This window comes from Heterocephalus glaber, unplaced genomic scaffold (genome assembly GCF_053883595.1).
Source record: "Heterocephalus glaber isolate CG9 unplaced genomic scaffold, H.glaber_assembly_v1.0 deba00001569, whole genome shotgun sequence".
Taxonomy (NCBI): domain Eukaryota; kingdom Metazoa; phylum Chordata; class Mammalia; order Rodentia; family Bathyergidae; genus Heterocephalus; species Heterocephalus glaber.
The window spans coordinates 10,183-24,675 of NW_028258354.1; positions in this window are offsets into that span (position 1 = coordinate 10,183).

Sequence of the window (14,493 nt, forward strand, 5' to 3'; positions counted from 1 at the left end):
AATTTTATTAATTTGGAGCTTTTCTCTCTTTCTTTTGGTTAGTTTGGCTGTTTATCGATATTTTTGTTTCATTGATATTTTATATTATTTACTTAGCTTCCATTTAATTAATTTCAGTTCTGATTTTATTTTTTTTCTTTCCTTCCATTGGATTTAAATTTGGGTAGTTCTTATTTTTCTAGAGTCTTGAGGTATACCATCAGGTAGTGTATTTGAGATCTTTTGCATTTTAAAAATGTAGACACTTAGAGTCAATGACTTCATTTTTATGGCTGCCTTTGTTGTATCCCACAGATTCCTGCATGTTCTGTTTTCATTATCATTTGATCCTAGGAATTTTTAAATACCTCTCATGATTTTTTCACTGACCCACTGATTGTTCAAAAGTCACACTTTTTTTTTTTGTATTTTCACATCACACAGGAAGTATAGAATATCAGGTAAACTTTGTCCTTTGTTACAAAGAAACACAGATTTCTAAATGTTTTGTCTCATCTAAATGTACTGCTTCATGGACATAAATGTTAATCTCATCCAATTTTCTTATAATCAAGAAATAGCCATGACTCTGGTGAAAAGTCTTTTAAAAAATGATTCTTAACTAGAAGAAACACAGGGCATATAAACAAAACAGATAATGCATTAAGAGGAACTCAAAGTGGAGATATTACCAGGAATAAAAGAGGTTACTTGATGATAAAGGTGTCAATTCACTGAGAAGATAATAATCATAAACGTGCACACAGAATCACAAAGACTCAATATAAATTCATGGTATTAGTCACTTTCCTGTTTCTGGGACAAAATACACAACACCCTCAACTTGAAGGGAGACAGATTTGTTTTGGCTCAGTTTCAGTGGATTTGCCCATGGTCAACTAATTCCAAGGCACAAATTGGATGGTGGAAGAAAGCTGCTCACCCTATGGCAGCCAGGATGCAGAGAGGGGAGGGAAGGAACTGGAGACAAGAGTACACCCTTCCAGGTCACACCCTCTATGTGACCTACCAGGCGCTACCTCCTAATATTATATCGACAGTGGGGTTAAACAAAAATATTATAGGCAGTCATATATGACTAGGTCCTTGAGAGAGTCAGGACAAAAGTGAAATACACCACAGCTACGGCTGTGAGACATATTGGTTAGAAACTGGGCTTCAAGATAAAGACAGGATGACCAGACCTGCATACTTCCTCAAAGAACAAACACTGGGTCTAATGAAGTCTAGATAGATATCAGCCACTCTGGAGGGTGACCAGAGACCTCTGGGTCCATCATTTCCTAGGAGAATGTTTGTTCTTTCCATCCATGCTTGTTACATGACTTGTTTCCCAACTGGACCACTACTCCCTCAGTGACTACACTTGTGACCTTATTGGATGATCATGGCTGTGGCCCACATTGCACCAATGTGGGTTCCACTCTATAAAACCACTCTGTCAAGTTGGGTCCCCAGGCTACCCATATACAGGGACCCACTTGGGTCCCCCTCTGTCCCTCAGGAGCTTTCCTATCAATAAATATCTTCCTACTCTTAACCTTTGTTGTTCCTAGAATTCATTGTTCAGTTTTTAGAGAATAAGAGTTCAGTGTGTCATACAGCTAACAGGTTGGGAGATATAATATTTCATATTGCATCTCCAGTATTATTTCCTGTACCACTAACAGCACATTCAGTGCCTCCATCAGGCTGAAGTTATCATTAAAAACAAAACAAGGTAAAGGGAGAGTGCAAGCAGGTGGTTAGAGAAATAATACAGTGAGAGCCTAGAGTACTGTGAAAGCTGTAGGACCAGAGCTAATGGCTCTAGGTCCTAGGAACACTGTGGCAGATATGTGCTGACAGCATCAGTCAGTGGGCTGAAGAGCCCGAGACCTGGAAGACAAAGCCCTGTTGACTCCCATCTATGATGTGTGGCTCAGTGGCAGGGACCACCACCCTCAGCACAGTTTAGAGCTGCTGGCTGGGGAGGAGACACCTTTGACTTGGCTAAGCTCCTGGTGGCTGCTGCTGTGGATGAAGACTCAGTGACTTGGGGATCCCCTTTTCTCTCCCATGCATCTGTAGTAAACATAGGGAGCATGCATCTCCCCACTCTCCCCTTTGCCAGCCCAGGAAGAACTCACATGATTGTTGGGACCTTTGAGCCAAATTTTCTTAGGATTGGCCAGTGCCCCAGCATAGTTGGATCCTCTGCAAGACACCCACTTTTACAGGCAGGACTCAGTGGGAAATAAAGGCCAGTGTGCTGCTTTTGCAGATGCTGGTGCACTGGCAGTAAGTAACCTTTGCCAGGGCACCAGTAGGTGCAGTAAGGTGCAGTTCCATACACCCCGATGGCCCCAGCACAGGTCTTCTTTTGGGCGTGGCGGGTGAGTTTTTGTACCTTACCTGCTCCACAGCATGGTCTTGCTGGCCAGATAGGAGGAGGGGCTTGTTGGATTTGAGGCATTATCTGTTGCTCTTGTATCAGCATCAAAAAGCAGGACTCAAAGGGAGGGCACTTCCTTTGCCCATCCAGGCAGAGGAGTAGTGAACACACCCTGGAGCTTGAAGGAAATTTGAGCTCCCATTCATTTCCTTTACCCTTGCTCTCTAGTTCCTGCTGATTAACATCACAAAATGCTCAAAGAACTTGAGTTTCCTTATTAAATAGATGAGGGCCTCCTTTGTTTAGAGAGCAGATAAAAGGGAAGAGTTTTTATGGAAGAGAGAGAGAGAAAAAGCAAAGAAAAATCAGTGGGCTCCCTCTCAGTTTGAGTAAGCAGACTCTACCAGGTCCCCAGGATGAGTCAGCTATATGGCCACTGAATCTGCATGGCCTGAGATGTGTTCCCATCTGTCTAAAAAGGGGAGCTGGGGAGCTTAGGACCCAAAGATGAGCATGATTTGTGGAGATAGCTTCCTCATGGGTCATCCTGAGGCCAGTTCTCTCCAGCATGTCTCAGGACTAGTTTTCTTTTTTGGTACCAGGGATCCAACTTGGGATCTTGAGCTTGTGAGGCAGGTGGCACAACCACTGAGCTAAATCCCTGGCCCCGGGACTAGTTTTCTTACACCAGGTATGTGACAAAACTGTGCTTGAGATATTGGATGGGTCTATTCTTATTTGTGGCTCCCTGGTGGGTAAATTTTAGTTCCATCTGACACGAGAACAAGATACATTCACCTAAGAGGCTATTTCATGACACTACCACTTGTCCTAGAGTGTACTTCTTGATACCTCTTCCCATTTCTGGTTAAAAGGAGCAATTGTCTTGTATCTTCAGTGCTTTTATAAGTAAACACTCATTTTCTAGGGACTTAGGGCCCTATAACTTCTGAAAAGGAAAAACCCAAAGCTGCAGAGGTTTGCAGAAAGAGGGGGAGGGAGGGAAGGGGAAATGGTGGTGGGGGAGAGAGGGGCTATGCATTAGAGGGCAAAAGAGATGGGGAACTGAGGAAAAAAAAGATAAAAAGCCTCTGGCTGGACTTACCAAAGTCATAGTCCCAATGCCTTGTTTACCTACTGTTACTGACTTGCTAAAGGAAATGCCACTGATCAAGATTCCAGAAGGTTCCTCAAAGTGGAAATGGAGAACTTAGACTTACTTTACCCACTGAACAAGTTTTTTGACTTCCATCACAGAAAAAGAATTTTTGTGCTGTGTCAGGAAAAGGCATAAAAGGACTCATTAGATAGAAGGAAAAATAGAGGGTGGGCTCTCAAGAGAGAAGTTTTGAACATCACTTTTTAAAAATTATTATTATTATTTTATTAATTTATTGGTTCATTTTAGGTATAACTATGAGAAAATGAACATCAGTATTTTTTAAAAATTCCAAACATATATAAGAAGAAGCCCTTTCCCATGGAACCCTTCTTCAGGATTTTACCCCCTACTTCCTTCTTTTCTGCTAAATAAATTTAAATAAAACATAAATGATTTTCTTTTCTTCAAAGATATAAGAATGTGATAAGCAGAAAAGCCTGTTTGGCTGGCACTTCACTGTCTTCAAATGCTTTCAATGGAATTTTGGAGAGAGCCCTTATTACTGTCACAAAATTTTAAACTCACATACTGTGTAGCTCTAGGTTTGCCATAATGAAGTCTTGAAGGGTATGTCTATTCGAATGGAGTCATTATGTGTGGTCAGCAGGATTGTTGTGGGCTTGCATGAAGGTAGACATGTGGCGCATTGTTTACACTATACTGTAGAGTGTTATTCTGCATAAGACAGGTGCAGGCCTTTAATGGAGGGAGTTTGGATTGAAGTTTCAAGAACTTTGTTATTTTATAAGGCAGAACTCTGTCCTAACCCCAGACAGCGGTACTAGAGTCAAAGCTCCTCAGAGCTTATGAATTGATTTTCCTAGAGCAAAACATGCTCAAATTCTTGTCATTTTAAAATGTTACTTTCTTTAAAGTGGTTATGGAGAAATGTTCTGGCAATAGGCAAAACAAAATCTTTGTGCTTAAGTATTAGTAATGTGTTTATTGATGAGACTAGGAGCTTCTGCACAGCATTTTCATGATTCTTGGCTTTCGTCCCAGCAGAGTTTATATATCTTTTTTTTGAAGATTAGAAACATAAATCTAATATGTAAACTTTACCCTAAGATGGGAGGGTTGGTGAGTGTCCTTTATAACTTCAATAAAACATTAAAGGATGCTTTTGTTTTAACCCACAGAGCCATCTGTTATATTATTAATATACTTGAAAAATTTTAGAGTCAATTTATAAAAGTTTAAAAAATCATGTGTCAGAAAGGAGGGCAGCGGAATGGGGAAAAAATAAGAACCAAGATACATCATGTAAAGGTACAAGATCCCAATGATGAATGTAACTGTATTGTATACCTAAAATGTGCCAGTATATTTAATGCAAAAAAATCATGTGTGAGTTTTGTGCATCCAGCTTTGCATGGATTCATGTATTCAGTTTGTTTATAACCTAAGGTTTATTCATTCATTTCAACATTAGAAAGAGGCTTCTGGGTCAGCATGCCACAGCTCTCAGCCCAGAGAAGACTTCCAGATTGGTGCCACATGGCTCCTAGGCAGGAGGGGGCTTCCGGGTAGGCGTGCTGTGGCTCGCAGCATAGAGGAGGTGAGCCGCGCTGGCACCAGGAACACAAACACCACACCACCAAGCCCCCCACCATGTCAAAATGAGAGAACAGGTAAACAAGCCACATAATCACACTTCCAGATCACCTACAGCAACCCCAAAGGGAAATGAGATGGAACACTCTGATACTCAACCACCTGGACTCCCTGAACTAGCAATGAAAGAGGATCTGGAAAAAATGAAATCAGAAATAATTTCCCACATAACAGCAATGATAGTGCCCATAGTGCAAGACATGATTAATAAATCTAGAGAGGAAACAGATGAAAAAATGGAGGAGCTGAGGAACATGGGGGAGTGCCAACATAGGAAACAAATTGAATCCCTAAAACAGATGCAAACAGATTTCCAAGAGATTAAAAACTCCATTGAAAGTCTATGCAGCAGAATGAGCCAATGTGATGACAGAATTTCAGATATAGAAGGTAAGATTGCAATTAGGGACCAGGAAAAGAAAAAAATTCTTTAAAATTTTAAGGGACCATGAGAAATCAATCCAGTAGCTGCTAGATGATGCAAAGAAAAACAACAAAGACTGATGGGAGTCAATGAAGAAACAGGAGAGAATGCAGATGACATAAAAAAAACTGTTTACAGAACTGATGGTAGAAAACTTCCCAGGCAGGGGAAAAGAACTTGATATACAGATAAGCAAGGCATATAGGAGTCCAGCTAGCCTTGACAAAAACAATCTACACATAGGCCTATAATTGTTAAGATTCCAGAAACCTAACAGAAGAACAAAATTCTACAAGTAGTTAGAGAAAAGAAAGAAATCACATACAAAGGAAAGCCTATCAGAATCATAGCAGACTTCTCAGTGCAGACCCTCAAGGCAAGAAGAGCTTGGAGTGATGTGTTTCAAGCCTTAAAGGAAAACAACCTCCAACCCAGATTGATGTACCTTGCAAAACTATTTTTCAAAATTGAAGGTAAAATAAGATACTTTCATGACAAAGAGCACCGTAGGAACTTCATGAATATCAAACCAGCACTCCAAAAATTTTGGACAAAATCCTAGGAAAAGACAATGAGGATCACATTCCCAGAAAGAATGAATCCACTGGCATGACAAGAAATTAAAAGCAAAGGGGAGGATCAAACAAAAAGAAAAAGTCAGGACAATGATAACTCAATACCTATCAGTTATAACCATCAATGTTAATGGTCTCAATTCACCAGTCAAAAGAAATAGACTGGCAGAGTGGGTCAAGAAGCAAGGTCCAACAATACGCTGCATACAAGAAACACACTTAATTCAAAAAGAAGCTCATAGACTGAAAGTTAAAGGATGGAAAACAATACTCCATGTGACAGGAACCTGAAAAAAAGCAGGAGTAGCTATCCTCTTTGTAGACCAAGTGGATTTCAAACCCACACTGATTAAGAGAGACAAAGAAGGACAATATATCCTTGTAAAGGGAACAATCTAAGAGGAAGAGATGACAATCATAAATATCTATGCACCAAGCACTAGTGCACCCAACTATATAAAACAAATACTAATGGACATGAAAAACCATATAAGCACTAATACAATAGTACTGGGGGACCTCAATACCCCACTGTCACATATAGATAGATCAACTAGACAAAAAACAAGCAATGAAATACTAGAACTCAATCAAACTCTTGAGCAAATGAACTTAACAGGTGTATACAGAGTGTTTCACTGTACAAAATCAGAATACACATTCTTTTCAGCTGCACACAGGTCCTTCTCCAAAATAGACCATATACTCGCTCATAGAACATATTTAGGTTAGTGCAAAGGAGTTGAAATTATCCCCTGTATATTATCAGACTATAATGCAATGAAATTGGAGATTAATAGCAAAAGAAACCACAAGAATTTCATAAACACATGGAAATTGAACAACACACTTCTGTATAACCAATGGGTCATAAAGGAAATTAAAGAAGAAATCAGACAGTTCCTACAATTAAATGACAATGCCAATACAACATATCAGAATTTATGGGACACAATGGAACACAGAAGATCATCAAGAAGATCATACACCCTGATGAAGTGGGATTCATCCCAGGGATGCAGAGCTGGTTCAACCTATGCAAATCAATGAATGTAATATACTATATCAATAGAGCCAGGGACAAAAACCATATGATCATCTCAATAGATGAAGAAAAAGTATTTGACAAAGTCCAACATGCATTCATGATAAAAACCCTACAAAAAATTGGAATAGACAGTCTCTACCTCAATCTGATTAAAGCCATCTATGAAAAACCACAGCCAATATTGTACTAAATGGTCAAAAAGTGAAATCCTTCACACTCAAATCAGGAACAAGACAAGGATGTCCACTATCACCACTCCTGTTCAATATAATTTTGGAAACATTACCCACAGCAATTAGACAAGATAAAGAAATAAAAGGAATAAAGATAGGAAATGAAGAAGTCAAATTGTCATTGTTTGCAGATGACATGATGCTCTACATAGAAGACCCCAAGAACTCCCCCAAAAGTCTTCTAGACTTAATAACCAAATTCAGTCAAGTAGCTGGTTACAAGGTCAACACACAAAAATCAATAGCTTTCCTCTACACGAACAACAGACTCACTAAGACAGAAATAGGGCAAATAATTCCTTTCACAAAAGCATCCAAAAATCTGAAATACCTAGGAATCAACCTAATGAAAGAAATCAAAACCTCTTTTCTGAAAACTATAGCACTTTGAAAAAAGATATTGAAGGGGATATCAGAAAATGGAGAGACATCCCTTGCTCCTGGGTAGGAAGGATCAACATAGTGAAAATGGCTATACTTCCAAAACTTCTATATAGATTCAGTGCAATCCCAATTGAAATCCCAGCAGCATACTTCATGGACCTCAAGAAAACAATCCAAAAATTCATTTGGAATAAGAAGAGACCCAGAATAGCAAAAGCAATTCTAGGTAACAGGGACATGGCAGGGAGTATCACAATTTCCAACTTGAAAGCATACTGCAAAGCTACTGTGATACAAACAGCATGGTACTAGCAAAGAAACAGACCTGAAGATCAGTGGAACAGATTAGAAGATGCAGAAACAACTCCAGACACACTCAGCCACCTCATCTTTGCCAGAGGAGCCAAACACCTTCGCTGGAGGAAAGATAGTCTCTTTAATAAATGGTGATGGAAACATTGGGCTTCAACTTGGCAAAGACTAAAACTAGACCTATATCTCTCATCATGCACTAAACTAAAATTGAAATGGATTAAAGATCTAAATATAAAAATAGAAACACTGAACCAGCTGGAACAGTGGTGATATAGAACCCTTGAAGACATTGGTGTAGGAAAAGACTTTATGAACAAAACCTCAGTTACCGGTGAACTAGCACAAGCAATCAACAAATGGGATCTCTTTTTACTAAAAAGCTTCTGCACAGCAAGAGAAACATGAACAGTGTGAAGAGACAACCCACAATGTGGGAAAAAATTTTCAGCAGTGGTCCCTCAGACAAAAGTCTACTATCTTGAATCTATAAAGAACTTAAAAAATTCAGACCTCTGAAATTTAAAGACCCAATCCAAAAACGGGCATCTGAAAGGAACAGACATTTCCCACACAAAGAAGTAGAAATGGCAAATAAACATCTGAAAAATGTTCAACATCAGTGGTCACTCAAGACATGCAAATGAAAACAACACTGAGATTCCACCTCACTCCAGAAAGAATGGGTGCTATCTTGAAATCAATCAACAACAAATGTTGGCAGGGCTGTGGGGAAAGAGGAACACTGCTCCACTGCTGGTGGGAGTGTGGAGTGGTGCAACCATTCTGGAAATCAGTATGGAGATACCTCAAAGAACTAGGACTGGAAGTCCCATTTAACCGAGCTATTCCCTTGCTGGTTATCTTCCCCAAAGAATTAAAAGAATCATACCACAGTGATATATGTGCACCCATGTTCATAGCAGCACAGTTTGTAATAGCTAAAACTTGGAAACAGCCCAAATGCCCATTAACTGAAGACTTGATCAAGAAAATGCGTTTTTAAAAAATAAAATGGAGTACTATTCAGGCATCAAAAATGAGAAATGAGAGACATTTATTGCTAAATGGATGCACATTGAGGCGATACTCTTAAGTGAGATAAACAGGACGCACATGTAAATATACCAAATAGTTTCTGTAGTGTGAGAAACTGAAAGTGTAAATAAGGACTAAAAGCTATAATAGATAATGTGAAGTAGGAAGAAAAGGGGCAAAGGGGAGGGGGAACTGGGAGGGGTTGGGGAAAGGAAAGAAGGGAATGGAATTAATATGAGAAAATGAAACAATGGAAACAAAGTCTCTGTAGCTAGGGCTGGATGGAGGGGTTGAAGGGAGGGCAGAGGAAGGGAGAAAAATAAGAACCAAGAGAGTATGTAAAGGTGCACATTTCCAATGATGAATGTCATTATATTGTACACCTAAAATGTACCAATAAAAGGCTATACAAAAAAAATTAGAAAAAATACAGAAGGATGTAGTGTTAAATTAACAAAAAACCCCGGAAGCTTCATTTGTTGAGGGAGAATTGCTACCCACTTAGTGTAATAGGTGGGATTCCATATAAAATAGACTCACTTAAAAAGAGCTTGTGATGTGTCTTCCCAAGTAGCAAGTACTAGAGAGTGTGCAGAACTTGGTTAGCCCTCAGAGGGCTGCATCCACAACTCTGAGCACATCCCATCGTAGTGCTCCAGGGAGCTCCTTCACACTTGCACCAAAGGGTAAATAACTTTCTCCAACATGTCTGTTTCCCTGCTTCAAGAGTCAAGATTGTGGGCTGGGGATGTAGTTCAGTTGTATTGCTGGTGCCCATAATGTACAAAGCCCTGAGTCCAATCCCAAGGTTCCAATTTCCACCAAATTACAAAATATGGTAGGACACACCTTTGGAATTATTCACAAATTATATTAAAATTTCTAATAACTAGGGTTCACTTGTTTATCAAGATGAGATTACTAGTTGAATCCCCATATTAATTTTAAATCAGTTTTGGAACCACACAAAAACTATGTAAGGTTTTTAAATTTCTTCTTTTCCCCCTTGCTCCTAAAGAGGATCTTTGGCTTTTCGTATTAAATTTGTGTATATTTGGTTTCATGGTAATTAAAGATGAACAGGTCTGCATTTCCAAACTTGCCTGTACTTCTTGTATCATTCAGAATAGTGGACAGTTATCATATATTTATATTATGTATCATTTGTATATCCACAAACAGATGCTTGCTTTTGCTGAGTCAATTTAGAAATTAATTTATCAATCTGGTCTTTTTTTTTAATCTTGTCTTGATTGCAACACACACACACACACACACACACACACACGTACGTACTTGTATGGAAAACAAGTAGACCCTGACTTGAGGATGTTTTCACATTAATGTTACTGCTCACTTGAATGTCAATTTCTAATATTCCTGTACTAATGCAACCAGACTTATGTCTATATAACTAATACAGCATATGTAGCAAAGGTATTATACTGATTTACAATCCTAGTTGTCTGTTGTGTGATAGTATGAGGAAATGCCTGACCAATGAGAATTTTTAAAGACTGAATAATTGTCTTGTTTCTTTATAGTACAGTTATATGCTTATTGAGTTTCTGAGCAGCATAAAAACAATTCCTTAGTTCTTCATTGTGGAACTGAAACATTTCTGCAAAATGTGATTTTATGGATTCTGGTAAATGCAGCTGCCATTGCAGTATGGTATTTCCACGGAGGAAATGTGGATCCTTTTCCATCACAAGAGCACTGTCATTTACTCTGTGTTTGGGTTGAGCAGATCCTTGCTTCTACATGGTATGGCCACATTTTTGTATCATAAATAGGTATTAAATTGTAGAGCATGCTGTAGCTATTGTAGACACTAAGAATTAAAACTCTTAAATCAGTGGAACAGAAACTAATGGGCAGCATCTTCTCCATGTGGAATGGGATCAGTATACAATGGATATAACTATATTTTCTACATTCTCTGAGATTCCAGCTTTAAATTACATACACTGAGTGTGTTTGTATCAATTTAAATTAATGCTTTTAGCCTAAAGAGAATTTTGTTTTATAAATACATGGGTTTTTCAGGTTTATTATCTAAGAATTGTGCACTTAACACCAGATATCAACCTGTACAGTGGTACTATTAGGTCCTTTAATGCCCCTACCAGGGAGTTGAAATTCCTTATACTTTATCAGGTTATTTGTAAAAAAGAAAAAAAAAGGAAAAGAAAAAAATTCCCCCCAAACCAAACAACTGTAAAATATTTCAAAACTATTTCAGAGATCTTGTTAAAATGCAGCCATTTGATAATGCAAGCAGAGACCTTTTTTTTACCTAATTGTTGCACTGAATAGAAATAATATAAAGTTAAATGTGCATTGCAATAAGATTTTATTTCCCATTTATTGCTTAGGTTAGGAAAAGACCTATGCTTATTGTTAGAGAACTGATCAACAAAACTTATTTCAGATAAGTTCAGGAGATAAGAAAGTAGACCTCCAATTTTGTGGAGATTGACATTACATTGCACAGAATTTTGCTAGTACTGTAATTTTTTTGGCTACTACAACATGGGATGAATGTACTAGACAATATACCTGTTTCACACTTTTCCCACCCTCTCTTTAATATCATGAACATATTCTTTGGCCATGACTTTTCCTTATCTTTATCTTTATCTTTAACTGTGAGTCTGTGTTATTCTAGTGGAGATTACTGAAGGGCTGAAATTAGCCTAATATCAACAGAATTGGTTTCTGGGAAAGGATGGAATGTCAGGAACTGAAGCAAGGTCTCCATGGCTCAAGAAATCCTATCCAATTTTTTCCCACAAATTCCTAATTACAGAAAAGCTGTGGCTTAGCATCAGTGGTAAGTTTGGCTATAGAAATGAACCAGCCAATGCTTAATGAAAATCAATTAGAAAAGTGTGAGGCAAGTAGATTTAAAAGGCAGATGCCTCATTCTAATAGTTCATTGTAGAAGTGCATGGATGTCATGCAAGGCTCACAAGGTCAAATTTCAAGCAGCACATGGTGTGATTAATAATCTACATCAAGAATCATCTATTCAGAAGCTGAGTTGGACCAAATAAAACTGGCGTCCAAAAAAAATGAACAGAGAGTCAACGATTAAAGTTTGTTTACAGAGACTTTGACCTCAGGCCTTTGGAAATAGTAACAGTTCTGGCTCAGAATAATGTATCCCATGGAAGTTTCTAGCTGTTTCATTCGGTTCTGATCATTTCCTTAACTGGTTTTCGGTGGACAATCCACATTTAATTACTGGACTAAATATGTTTAGTATTCTATATGCTGCTTTTGTGATTATACTTTTATATTTCTTGATTCTTGAGAAAGGGTTATTCAGATTCCTGCATATTAAAGAGAAAACTTTCCCACATTGACGTGTGAGGCCCCAGATGCATTAGAGCATTTAGGTAGTGCCACACCTTCCGATATTCCTATTTTAAATTGCAATACTTAGAAGATTTGATTTAATCCCATTCAATTTAGCTTAATACTTATTGATGTCTATTTCTTTTCACAAGTGAAATATGTATCCAGTACTAAATTCACTTCGGAATACAGATTTTATGGCTTCAGATTCAAATGCTTTTTATGTTGTTATTAAAAAATGTTCCCTCTACATAGACTCACTGGTTTTCTGTGAGTTCTAGTTAAGCCAGTTTTCTGGCTCTTATATGATATAACTGAAGTTTTATTCTTTATGGTCTCCATTCATAAGGCCTAGAGAATTATCAAATGCTCTTTAACTCTCAAAAATTGCTTTTGTCTGGTAATATTTTTCTTTTCCTTCACAATATGTTTTTATTAATTGTATCCTGTAACTATGTACTTCAAAATCCAATGCTACCTTCAGACTTCCAATCACTGATTACTTCGAATCTATCAGTGGCAACCAAAAGCTCAGGAAAAACCCCTGCTTATATGTTCCATCTAGTGTGACATAGTCTAGTGGGAACTAATGGGGAGTGCTGTTGAAACTCTCTACTGTTTCCTACATTTTAAACTCAGAGCTATTATTTGTGATTTATTCATTCTACCACACCAGCTGAAGTTTATTTATGTTCGTGTTTCATTGTATTCCATTCTGTTAATACTTCACAACTTTGGTGAACATTCATTTGGTTTTCTGACAATGTTAAAATAACGTGAGAATCTTCTTCTACACCTGTAATTGGAGGTGTCTTGGTTTGGTAATAGAGTACCGCAAGTGTGACACTGCTGGTCATATAGGCTAGGACTAATTCACAGGTACATTGTGAGGAAAACTACCTATGTCACATGCAAGTAGATTTCTAACATAGATAAATTATATGACCGATTTACTTTAACTCCAACTTATAGCTATTAAACAATGAATGAATCATGGGTTAGCTTGGAGTTCCATGGAAGGAAACAAATGATTTTAATGGATAGAGAAAGGAAAGATCTGAGACTGGTTAATAGATGCTCTGAGAAATGTTCAGAAATTGGCTCACAGTGTATTGATTGAATGTTATGGTTTCTTTCCACGGTTGCTCAAAAGGAGTTTGCCGAAAATACACATTTCCACTATCCAATTTCTGTGAAAATGAAAATAACCTTGTGAGACCAAAGTGACTCCATTTTGCTTATGTGAAACCAGAATGGTTCCACTTTTGCCCAAAATGGAGTAGTCTCCTTTGTCCTCTCACATTAATGATTAAAATGTGCTTGATCTAGGACAAAAGATACAATCTGTAACAAACCGAAGTCCCTAAGTTAATTACTCAGCCATCTGTTTACCCAGGAAATGAACATCCTGGGCCCACTATCTGTAGGAACAGTCTGTCAATGTGCTGACTGTCAGTGCTGGGTGGTCGTGGCCATTAGTCACCGTGTCTGCTGACCATCAATACGTGACAGTTGCCCACTAACCTTTGTCCTTCTTTTCTTTTGTAAAACCTACACATAATCACCCCTTACCCCTGATGAGTTCACCCAATCAGAAATGTACACTTCATGCATGTTAAGCGCTGACCAATCATTGTAATTGCTAAGTGGAAAATCTCCAAACCTTGCTGTAACCTCTATAAAAACCCCGCTAATTTGGAACTCGGGGCTCTCAATCTTGATCCGCTGTGTCGGTGACAATTGAGAGTCCCTGCTTAAGCTTGAATAAACGACCCTCGTGTGCTTACATCGGAAACGGCCTCCTGGTGGTCTTTGGGACTTTGCAATCTGGGCACAACAACCTCAAAACAGATTCAGTACTGTATTGTCTCTGAGAAAGAAATAGGACATTAAGCACCATGTCTCTGAGATGCCCCTTTGCCTTCCTGAGACTCTTGCCTGGTCAAGGAGACATTATAAGCATGTC